General features: G+C 36.5%; 1 protein-coding gene across 2 annotated transcripts in view; it reads right to left on the bottom strand.

The window, feature by feature from the left end:
• The window catches only part of LOC126825420 (phosphatidylinositol 4-phosphate 3-kinase C2 domain-containing subunit alpha), a 684289-nt gene that overhangs the window by 644376 nt on the left and 26891 nt on the right, over positions 1 to 13022 (bottom strand). For both annotated transcript variants that reach the window (XR_008788423.1, XM_056101571.1), the window contains exon 2: positions 2819 to 4209. The gene's annotated coding sequence lies outside the window, so the exon portion shown is untranslated. The remainder of the gene's footprint in view (positions 1 to 2818; positions 4210 to 13022) is intronic.

Raw genomic sequence — 13022 nt, 5'->3', positions numbered from 1 at the left:
CCTTGTGAAACACTGCCATACCATGCATGTCATGTGACTTAAATACACCTGCAATCTCCAGTAACTGGGCCAAACTCTACTGTTTGATTTTGTGCTTGTTGTGTAAATAAAGATCTAATTTATAATTTCTATGACATCTGAAGCCTAAATAAAGACTTGCAATAATCAGATTTAGCTCTTGCATAATGTATGTTTAAATTGGACAATAATTGTGACCTCTAGAGGGACCACAAGCTAAAAACACAATTTTTCGTACAGTCAAGGGCCATAATTCAGGAAGTTACGATCCGATATGAGCAAATATCGAAAGGAACCAAGATCTTTGGGTTATAAACATGTATTTAAAAAAGTTTCATCAAAATCAGATCATAATTGTGAGCTCTAGAGGGTCCACAACCTTGATATACCATATTTTAACACTGTTTGCCTTTGAGGGGCAGCCTTTTTGTCAGGCAGTTTTGGTACGATTTTCACGTAATTCGAAATCAACCGTCATTAAGGTGTAACGGTGATATATTGAAACGTTTTTGTAAATTGGAATAAAATTGTGACCTCCATAGGGTCATACAATCAGGGTCCATAATTCAGGAAGTTACGGTCCGATAGGCGCGAATATCTTTGAACCAAGATCTTTGGGTTATAAACTTACATTTCAAATTTCAACAAAATCAGATAAAAATTGTGACCTAAATACAGGGCTCACACTGGCTTCCGATTTTTTCTGCCAAAATGGATGATAATTTTTATTTAAAAAAATGTCCACATTTTTTTCCGCCAACTGGAATATTATATCTGCCAAAAATGTGTTATAAAAAAGACAACACCTAATAATTTTATGTCTCAGGTAGGCTTATTATAAAACAATTACCGATAGACCTATACAACAACTTTTAAAATCTGTCTTTACATAATAGATTAGCAAAGTTTGGATTTAATAAGATCAGATTTTATTATTGGTGACTTTAGTCTATTTGAACACCGTACTGCACAATATATTTTCAGTATTTACACATCAAATCTCATCCAAGGATTGCCAATTTTCTATAAATTTATGTGTTGCGTGCACAATGGGCCTATTGTTATTTTCAGGTACCGTAACGGTATCGGAATCTGAATCCCTGATAGAAAGGTATAAATTTCAATTATATTTGTTGAGAGATGCTTACAATATACCTGTTGTTAACTTTTAGAGCATTTTGGCGATGGTAATATGATGCAAATGGCGAACCGTTTTCTTGCTCAAGAATCGTCACTATTCCACTCGTTCTTACGTTTTCGACCAGTGGTGATATTATAATTTTAAATAATGATATCCGATAGGCATGCTTGTATTTTTTACATGACGTATATGAAGCCAATGTAAACGAATTCAACTATCAAAACATTTAATTCTCTTCACAAGGAACTGTCGGCCATTTTGATTACATGTATTATCATTTTTTTTTAAAGATGAAACGAAACATCAAATAATCACCGCTTGGATTAATCATTAGGAGTAAATTGTGACTTGACATAGGCTTTGCGACTTTGGCGACCGACAGTGTGAGCCCTGCCTAAATAGAGTTCACAAGCTAAAAACGGGAATTTTCGTACAATCAGGGGCCATAATTCATGAAGTTATGGTCCGATACATGCCAATATCGAAAGGAACCAAGATCCTAGGGAGATAAACCTATATTTCAAGTTTCATTGAAATCAGATAAAAATTGTGACCTGTAGAGGGGCGACGACAATATATGTCCACACATCCCTGAACTAGTTAGTATTTTTACTGACGAAACGTTGGATAAAACGATGGTTTTTTGATATTGTATTCTATTAATTATTTCATATCAACTTATCTGAATATCAAATGCTTCATTTTGACTTAGTTAAAATTGATCCCATCAAACCGTCTGTATTTGGTTTGTGTTTCCTGTTTCTACTGATTGGAAGTTTCACATCAAAATGTGGGCGTATGAAAATGTCAGCTGAATCCATTAAGTCTCAAATCGATATCAAAATATGATATTTCTGCGCATGGCCACTAAACAAGAAATCTGATTTCTGATTTGAGACCAGATTTGGAATCAGCATATGACTTTACATCTACTACCAAATTTCAGCTTGATACGTCAAGTAATTTGGGAATTATTGACATTTTTTCATTTTTATGGGTGCACCGGTTTAAAAACACCCACTTCAGAAAAATGTCTGAAAAATCTTTAATAGTCAGAATTTTGGGAAAATATTTTGGATCAAGAGGTTTCAAAAGGCAACATTTCCATGAAAAAATTATGAGCGAAATTGATGACGGTTGGTTCCCTCGCTGGTCGAATTGACGTAACAATTGTCTCAGAGTATGACCAATAAAATCATAGGTGTACATATATCTATTTCGATTTTTCTGATCTGTATGTTCATATGATTCTCATATCCTGGATTGTGCACCCTATTCCAATGATTGAATTGTCAAACAAGAGAAAGAGAGAGAAATGGGGTTTAACTTCCACTCGACACAAACCTGAACACAGGGTTCAATTTTATTTCAATAATTCACTTGCGCATAGGGATCTTTAGCAGTCGGGGGAAACCGGAGAACCAGGAAAAAACCTATGAGGTTAGACAGGCGACCCTACTCCTTGTCACATACAATCTGAAGAATTGAAACCAAGCCAGTTGACTCAATGACAGACCTTATGATACAACATGCACGCGCTAACCACTTGGCCATCTACCCCTGTGTATATAAATCTGTATATTTGTAATTGAAGCTTAATAATTAGCTTTTTTTTTACTGAATAATGTATTTGTAATCATATTACTCTGTTATACTTACCTTTGATGCATGTTTTGGTCTTTTCTGTTGCGTATCAGTGTCTATTTCTGTTTTGTTTCTTCTGTCATCAGACGGACTGTTGATTGATTCAAATGCCAAATCCATAGTTTTAGGGTCAAATACTTTTTTTCCATGTGCATGGTCATATTCCGACAGTAAATCTGGTTGGCCCTCAGAAGGATACGCTAGATTGTCTAATGTAGGAAACGCTTCTCCAAATGAATAATTGAATGAACTGTCTTTTAATACTGCTGAAATTGATTCCCGTCGTCCACGATTGTACAAAGGATCAAAATAATCCAGAGATAAATATTCATGCTCTACTGCTGGCCCTCCAGACAAATGAATCAAGTCTGTACCTTGCGACGGGAGTGTTAGAGTCATGCCATAATCATCATTTCCATCTAAAGTTTCTTCCGTCCATGTGGAAACCCCATCAGCACTATCTAACGCATCAGCCCAGCTCGCGGGACGGGGAAGACTACTTCGAGACCTAGTTATCAAGTTACTATCATCACTGAACCCACTGACATGTCTGGGGTTTGGATTTGGTAAGTTACCAGGATTAGGATTTGTATTAAAAGGGTTGCCTGGTGCACCTGCGCATGGATATATAAATCCTATAATAGGAGGATTAACCACTGGAACCATTATGGTATTGGGATTTGAAGTCTGTCCAATCATTGGATTTGGCATGTTTGTTGCAACACTATTTGTTCCATGATGAAGACTGTTGATCGTCGATGCAATAAAACCTCTTGAAAAATTATTGTTATCAAAATTAGCTTCAGCACCATTATTATTTGCTGTCAGATCATTTCCAAATAAATTCGGATTCCATCCATACTGAGCTGGAGCACAAGGGAAAGTCTGAGAGTTTCTTTGACCTGCATGAAGATACTGAACTGGTCTAAAACTTAGTCCACATGTTATATCTGGTTCATTTCTAATTTCTCTGAAAACATGGCTGATATCTGGGTAAACAGGTTTAGTGACACTCAGATCTTCTAACGAAGATGAACGTCGCTGTTTTAGTGAATCAGACGGAAAACTGAAGTCTATATCTTTAAAGTCATTGAAATATGAGTGTGGATTGACATCATTTTGAGAATTCTGGCCATTTTGTGGTGAAAGTGACATCAATGTACCCTGATTACTTGTAGGATTTAACAAACCATTACCAGTATCATTATTTCTGACAATGTTTGGTGTTTTAATAGAACTAAGTATATCTGATGATTTATTGTTATGTAAACTGCTGACTCTCATAGGTACTTGAGGTGGAACCACTGTACTGATGGGTTTATTACTTCCCAACCGTCTTCGAGAGGGAATTGGAGGAGGTTGAATTGCTGGGTAAATAGAGCTGTTCCCCTGTTTAGACATTTTTTCTGAAACAGAAACACTTGTTAATTAAAACTCAGTTATTTTAAAATTATGAATATTCTCGTAATGAAATGATCTTTATTAATCATAAACTTTATTACTAGTATCATTACTGCATGATGTTCCATTCAACGGGTAAGCTTACAAACTAAGCTTGTCTTTCTTTCATTATAACCCTAGTTTTCAAACAAGATTAACTTCAGTTCAATTGGTCTTTTACTACATTTTACAAAGATAGCCACACAAAGTCTGGACATATGCCCACACAGCAGCTATGTCTCAGCAGCGTATCTGAAAGGAAAAATTAAAGAAATCTAATGTCTATTGTGTTCACAGGCTTTACAGACCCATAATATAACTCTGAAACACTAAGTCCTAGATTGCTGAAAATCAACAGGGTTCATCCTTTCTGATTCCAATGCTTCACACCAAATTTGAAAATCAATAGGATTAATAGTCTTACAGTCCTGATGCTTCACACCAAATTTGAAATCATTGACAAAATATGACATTTTGGCAAAGGGGGCAATGGAAAGTCACAGAATGCTGAATATTGATAGGGTTTGTCCTCTTAATGGCAACAATGCTTTCAACCAAATTTTTTGTTAATGGGGGGAGGGGGGTATGGAATATCAAAGAATGCTGAATATTGATAGGGTTCGTACCATGGATCTTAATCGGCTGTATTTTGTCCGCTTTAGCCGCATGGTAAAACAATGAACCGGCAACTATGGTATCATAAATCAATTTACTTTCAACTAAATTACAATGGGTTAATTATTACTTGTTAATTAAGACCAATCAACTTGCTTGTCGGCCACAACAAGAGTTATACCTTAGTGAGAATTGGTCATGTGGTTCATAATCTAAGTAGCCTAATTAGCACATTTAACGGTAATTTTGATAATCCGGTCAAGAAATTAAACAAGCTTGCTGATTATTCATAACAGGTTCAGTAAGCTGCTTTAGTAAAAATAACCCACGTGACGAAAGTTGACGATCTCGGCATGGTTTGCCAATCGAGGTGTCTTCCACGTTCCGTATGAATTCCAGGTACCGGTAGATGGGTAGACTAATCACTGGAATTCACTTATAAACACCGGAATTCACTTCCAAGATATCAGAATTTGCCCACAAGATCTTCCTATTTACTTTTATTTTGCATTAATATTAATATTGAATTACTTAAAAACACCAAAAATCCCAACATTCACTTTGAAAACATATAAACACCAGAATTCACTTTCAAAATATTGGAATTCGCACAAAAGACCTCAATAATAATAAAATAATAATCTATTTATAAAGCGCTGAATATCCAACAAACCAGTTGCTTAAGAGCGCTATACTAATTCCTATTCACTAATAATTTGCATTAATAATAAAAACACATAAAATCACCGGAATTCACATCGAAAACATATAAACACTGAAATAAACTTTCAAAATATCGGAATTCGCACTCAAGACCATCCTAATTACTAATATTTTACATTAATAATAAATTAATTAAAACACTGAAAATCCCCAGAATTCACTTTGAAAACATATAAACAGCGGAATTCACTTTCAAACTATCGAAATTCACACTCAAGACTTTCCTATTTACCAATAGTTTGCATTAATAATAAATTACTTTAAAACACCGGAATTCACTTTGAGAGAATTGGAATTGGCCCCCAAGACAATTATACATGTATTTGCTTATATTTTGCATTGATATTATTACTAGAATACTAGAAATTAAAATGTATCTGTTGTAAGAAATTGAAAGAAATAAAAAAAAAAGCCATAAAAACCAGTCAAGAACTTGATCGTTAATAATATGTTTAGTGAGGCGGTTAAGAATGCGTTTGCAAGAAAATCCTTGCAGGGACCAGCACATGGTGGGTGAGCGATTTTCACCATTTCTTTTATTATGTATAATGGGTAACCCCTCCAAACCCCACTGCAACAATTTTAGATCAATCAAACCATTTTTAGAGCGTAGAAAAAAATTTGAAATTTTAAGACCGAAAACACCAAAAAATTATCATTTTCAGGCCACTTTTCAATTATTTCGTACAACTAAACTACGGCGAGTAGATTAATGAAACTTTATAGCGTAGCAGATATGGTTAGTGAGTATACATTCTGAAAGTTTGATGGATTTTCATGGAGCGGTTTTTGGTATAGGGACTTATTGCTGCAAGGTACAAAATAGCTCAATTTAGGTATGTCATTTTATTCTATCTATATCTCACCCACTGCTGGTTAAAGTATTTTTTTGGAATGCTGACTGAAAAGGCAATGATCTATAGTATTAAGATCAAGAAAAACATTGAGTGGAACTCGACCCGTTTAGTAGTAAATAATTTCCATTTTTGTACAAATAGAAATAAACAAATAAATATAAACGCAGATTATATACTTTCATCAAAAAATTCAAGTTTAAAAAATTTTCCATTATCAAAACTTCAAATATACTCAGTGCCATGGAAAACGCATCACTTTTTTTTCCCAAATATCTTATTACTAGGTGGTTTTGTATGTATAATATTATGCAATACTATGAACTATTGTTTCACACAATGCTCCCAAACACAAAAAATATCGACCCGTGTGCACCAAAAAAAATTACACGAGATGCACATGAAAAACCCAATATTCACGTGCAGCATTGTGTGTGAGCCCTTTAAAAGCATGTTTTCAACTTAATGTGCAGTACATGAACAGTGAAATGTCAATCTGTCGTAATTTGTTGTTGGACGTGTGAAGGAATCGAGCTAGAGATGCCGAGACTTACTGAAAATCAACGGAATGAAGCCATGGGAATGTCCCGGGCTGGCATGTCTACACGTGCTATTGCCAGACACTTCAATTGTCATCAGTCCACTATTGTAAGGTTGGTGGAACGTGTTCGAGTTACTGGATCAACACGTGACCGTCAATGTCCTGGTCCACAACGCGTTACAACCCAGGCTCAAGACCGCTACAGTCGTCGGAAGACAAGGACCAGTAAGTGCCAACACCGTAAGACGTTGTCTAAGAGAAGTAGGTCTCTGTGCACGACAACCTTATGTTGGAGCTATCCTCAGGAATCATCACCGTCCACGGCATTTGATATGGGCTCAAGGACACCCGACATGGAGAAGAGTAGACCGGTAAAGTGTGCTCTTCAGTGATGAGAGTCGCTTTCATCTTTATCACGCTGATGGCCGTCAACATGTGTGGAGACGTCTTGGGGAACGTCTTGCAGACTGCTGTGTCTTCGAAACATGGTGTGGGAAGGCTTCACATTTCATCACCAGACCGCCCTACACATTTGCAGGGGTCGCGTTAATGCTGCAGCCTACCGTGATGATGCCTTGCAACCAATTGTTCCGATGTTTCAAGTGCATCCACAACTTCAGCACTTCCAACAGGATAATGCACGTACGCATACCGCCCATTTTAGTATGGACTACCTGGCTGCTAACAACATCAATGTCTTCGACTGGCCAGCCATGTCTCCGGACATGGCACGGATAGAACATGTCTGGGATGAGATTGGACGCCGTCTGTATCGGAGACCACACATGCACACCATTGCTGCTTTAGAAGCTGCTCTTGTCCAAGAATGGAACAATTTGCCCCAGGCCTTCTTTCAAACATTGGTAAATTCCATGCGACGTCACTGCACAGCGTGCGTAAGAGCCCGTGGAGGACACACGTGCTACTGACATCTGTGTCGTACTTTTGGTTTTGACCCCCCTGACTTTGTACCGTTGATTACAGATTAAACATCCATAAGTGTACAAATGTGTTGTTATTGATGTGTTCCCATTTGAATATTGTTCACAATAAGAAGCAAAATAAATAAGATATGTTTACAGGATCATTTTGTTATACGAAAAACAAAGTGATGCGTTTTCCATTGCACTCAGTATACTTATTACTATCTATCTATCCAATAAGTATCTAATCACGAAAACTGAGCTCACAATTACACCGTTAAAATTTTGAAACGATGAAGTTTGAAAAGCTTAATTTACTGTAAATGCCAAAAGAGCTGTTCTTGGTAAATACAATTAATCTCTCTAGGCTATTTTTCAACACTTTATTAATTCGGCAAATCGTAAAAACTAAATAGTGTAATAGTCATATACATCTGTCTATACTTGACAAACGAATCAAGTGATATTTCAAAAAGACAAAAAACAAATTGTATATGAGTGTAAGGTCACTATTTTAGCATACTCCCCGCAGTGTTTCGTTTGATTAGACCTAATCCCACTCAACACTGCCGTAATGAAAGCAAATTTCTGTTCCAAATTATGATTGATCAATAGTCCGATTAACAACCAATACCTAACAGCGTAACAATATCATTCTGGTTCAAACAGAAATTTATTATGCCCAATTAACTAGTGCATAGCAGAATATCGCAGAAAAACTAATTGCGTGACAAACGAGGCTATCATCATGGCTACAATGTAAACAATAATGTTTGGAGACGAACAATACTTTCACCGTTTTTAATAATAACAAGCCAACAGTGAGGCTGATGTCCCCCGCCAAAATACCAAAATAAATAGATGACACATTAATTTATCGCACATTTATTTTTTTTAAAGTATCAAGCAATCAAACTGATTATCAACTATACACTTAAGTTTCATCACTCTCTATCAAAGTTATCTTGTCCTAAAGCATCAACCAACAAGGCATTGACCTAATCAACACATACACCAAGTTTGAACATTCTAGCTCAATTAGGAAGAGAGTTATCGTGCCCCAAAGTATCAACCAATCAAATTGCTTATCTCTGCTTACCCTAAGCGGAAAATGCTCATCTAATCAAATTGCTTATCTCTGCTTACCCTAAGCGGAAAATGCTCATCTTCGAACTCCATCAAGGCATTGACCTAATCAACACATACACCAAGTTTGAACATTCTAGCTCAATTAGGAAGAGAGTTATCGTGCCCCAAAGTATCAACCAATCAAATTGCTTATCTCTGCTTACCCTAAGCGGAAAATGCTCATCTTCGAACTCCATCAAGGCATTGACCTAATAAACACATACACCAAGTTTGAACATTCTAGCTCAATTAAAAGTTATCGTGTCCCAAAGCATCAACCAATCAAATTGCTTATCTCTGCTTACCCTAAGCGGAAAATGCTCATCTTCGAACTCCATCAAGGCATTGACCTAATCAACACATACACCAAGTTTGAACATTCTAGCCCAATTAGGAAGAGAGTTATCGTGTCCCAAAGCATCAACCAATCAAATTGCTTATCTCTGCTTACCCTAAGCGGAAAATGCTCATCTTCGAACTCCATCAAGGCATTGACCTAATAAACACATACACCAAGTTTGAACATTCTAGCTCAATTAGGAAGAGAGTTATTGTGTCCCAAAAAGTGTGACGGACAGACAGACGGACAGACAGACAGACGGACGGACGGACAGACGGACAGACAGACGGACAGACAGACGGACAGACAGACGGACAGACAGACAGACAGACGGACGAACCCATTTTAATAGTCCCGCTCATCTTCGAACTCCATCAAGGCATTGACCTAATCAACACATACACCAAGTTTGAACATTCTAGCCCAATTAGGAAGAGAGTTATCGTGTCCCAAAGCATCAACCAATCAAATTGCTTATCTCTGCTTACCCTAAGCGGAAAATGCTCATCTTCGAACTCCATCAAGGCATTGACCTAATAAACACATACACCAAGTTTGAACATTCTAGCTCAATTAGGAAGAGAGTTATTGTGTCCCAAAAAGTGTGACGGACAGACAGACGGACAGACAGACGGACGGACGGACAGACGGACAGACAGACGGACGGACGGACGGACAGACGGACAGACAGACGGACAGACAGACAGACAGACGGACGAACCCATTTTAATAGTCCCCTGCTTTCTTCGAAAGGCGGGGGACAATAAATAATGATAATGTGAACATTTGTATAGTGCTATTCCACACTGACTGTATGCTCGTAGCGCATGCAAAGAGTTCAGTTTTCTACAATCTTAGCAAGTTATTTTTAGATCTTAGGTTCCTAGGGTTTCTGGACAAGTTCCTGGAGGTACACAGGTGCTATTTTATGAACTGCCTGATATGTTAAACACAGTAATTTGAATTCAATGCGTTCATTTATGCAAGCACCTGTCACAGACAATGTCAGGCACAGATTCAGGCTTTGTCAGACACTAAACATCTGGTGCCTGTCATTTTGTCTGGCACTGATTTGTCTTTTTAATTGATATTATTAATACATGTCCGACACTAAGTTGAAAATGTCAGGTACTATTTCATTAGTGCCTGACATTTTGTCAGGTACCATTTCATTAGTGCCTGACATTTTGTCAGGTATATCTAAAACCGTTATTTCCAGGCCTGCATTTATGCGAAGCCAATGAAGAGAGGATAAAACAGCTGAAATGTGGTCGCGAACTTTTGTTCGTGAAACAATTCTTGCCGCTGAATTTTGTATCCTTTGAAGTCGATTTTGTTGTTCTTTCGTAATACCAGATAATAGACTATTGCAATAGTCTAGTCGAGATAGAATAAGACATCGGACCAGAGTTGTTGCAGCATCTGCTGTTATGAAATGACGTATTGAACCAATGTTTCGAATGTGGTAATGACATGTTTTGCAGAGGAAATTGATCTGATTTTCCATTGATAGATTTTCCATGATAACACCCAGATTTTTAATGGAACTTGAAAGGTTGATGTTAGAATTTTCAATTTTCAAATATGTAATGTTCCTCTTCTTTAATCTTCTCGAAGGGGAAATCAATAACACTTCTGTTTTGTCTGAATTAAGTTGAAAATAAATTCGAAGCCCACCCCCACCCATCAAGGTTTTTGCTTCAAAAATTGCCGTATTTTATTGATTTTTTATTGTTCTTGATATCTGAGCATTTTCTCCTTTTAATATGTGATAAATATCATCGCGACGCAGCATACCGCTAGAAATTCCAGAGATTTTAACCACCGGAAGGATGCCTCAGCGGTCAAAAAAGGTCAAAATAGGCGATTTCGGATTTTAGTGTCGCAAACATCGTTCCGGTCATTTTAAAAAATTGTCTTTTAAGGATAATGTGTATAGTACTAATACCTATCACATACGGGAGAGGCGATAAAATCCCTTTGCATTTGCAATTTCAAAATTAATTAAAACCAATATTAAATTCCGAAAATCGGTTTTTTGCTAAAACTCTTTTTTTTTTAATGGGATCAAAATGGGAGTAAAGCACAGAGTCCGGGGTGGTAATGGGCGTATTGTGTCCAAATTTCATGGTTTTCGGACAATCATTGCCGGTTTCGCGGCGAAATTCCACCTTTTTCCCCTTATAGAAGCCGTAAATTGACTTAGAAAAAAAAACGACCTGGAGCCGTGCCAAGAACAAACGACTTGAACGAATGCAGGTATCACATTGAAATTTTCAGGGTACCTAGGTACTAGCGTGAAAAGTTCCTCGCCGGAATTTGGTACTCATGGTACCTTTGGTTCCAGCGTAGCGCATGCACGAAATCAAAACCAGCTAAACTCAAAGCAACCTTTTCGGCACGGAAAACATCAAAGGCAAAATTCGAATGTTTGAAATATTCAAAAACCAAACATTCAACAATGAGCCAGGCTATCCTGAAATGTATTAAATTCGGTAATAGGAGATAGATTCTTTAAGCCACGACCAATTGTGTATGTTTTCAAGCCCATTAATGTGGATATTTCATTTGGCCTAAATCAAAATTCTGCTCTGAACGTTTTTTAGGCATTCCATTAAGGATTCAGAAAATGTAATTCCCATGTCTGTAAGTAAAATATCGCAAAAGCAAAGTAATTTTTCACGTTTCAAGATGGTTGCATTTCCGGTTCGATCGACAAACTCCATATTTTGCATATGAATCAGTAATTACTTGTCTAGTATCGAAAAAAAAAAATTAGGTCATTCTGACCTATATTTTGATGATTTTTTTGAAAATTTTGATCATTAATTTCATTAAGGGGAGATGATTTAGCAAATTTCTACTCATATTTTTGAAGTCGCATTGGTAAAATCTACTTACATGCTAAATTTCATGAAAATCGTACAACTATTCAAGAAGTTGTCAAATTGGTCATAAATACCGGTTCGAAATCACAGCGACGAATTTTCGAAATTCGAAAATCTGAATCTGCAGATTTGAAGTAATTGTCTCAAGGTACTCAAAGAGAAAAGATTTAGTAAAATAGGTCAAATAGTCACAAAGTTACAGCATTGTAGGTCAAATGCATTCGTTCGTAAAATTCGGTGATTTCGGATTCGTAAAACATTTTGAAAATATATTTAATCAACAGCCACCACCCATTTTTGGGGGGATAGGTAAAAGTTTCAGAAAGATCCTATGGTTAGATTCTGAGAAATCCGATTTGTGGATAAAACACAAAAAAAAAAATAATAACAATAATAATCTTAACAGAAACAATAAGGTTTCATATGAAATATGAAAGCTTAATAAGAATAATAATCCGAACAAAAACAATACGCAGTGTGAAACCCTAATAATAATAATAATCTTAACAAAAACAATAAGCTTTCATATGAAATCTTAATAATATTAATATGTACATTTATATAGCGCAGGTACTCCATGTACAGAAGCATGTCCACTGCGCATACAATTAAATTAATTTAATTAATCTTGATAAGTCTTGATGTAAAACAAAGGTTTGAGATGATTTAATGATCTCTGGAAGATTGTTACGCAGTTTAGGCGCATTCACTGAGCACGATCCGTATCCAAATGATATTAATTTCCACCTTGAGCAACAAAACTGATG

Source organism: Patella vulgata, chromosome 6 (assembly GCF_932274485.2).
Source record: "Patella vulgata chromosome 6, xgPatVulg1.2, whole genome shotgun sequence".
NCBI lineage: Eukaryota > Metazoa > Mollusca > Gastropoda > Patellidae > Patella > Patella vulgata.
Note: the sequence above shows the minus strand (reverse complement) of the source record. Positions and strands in the feature narration are given on the sequence as shown.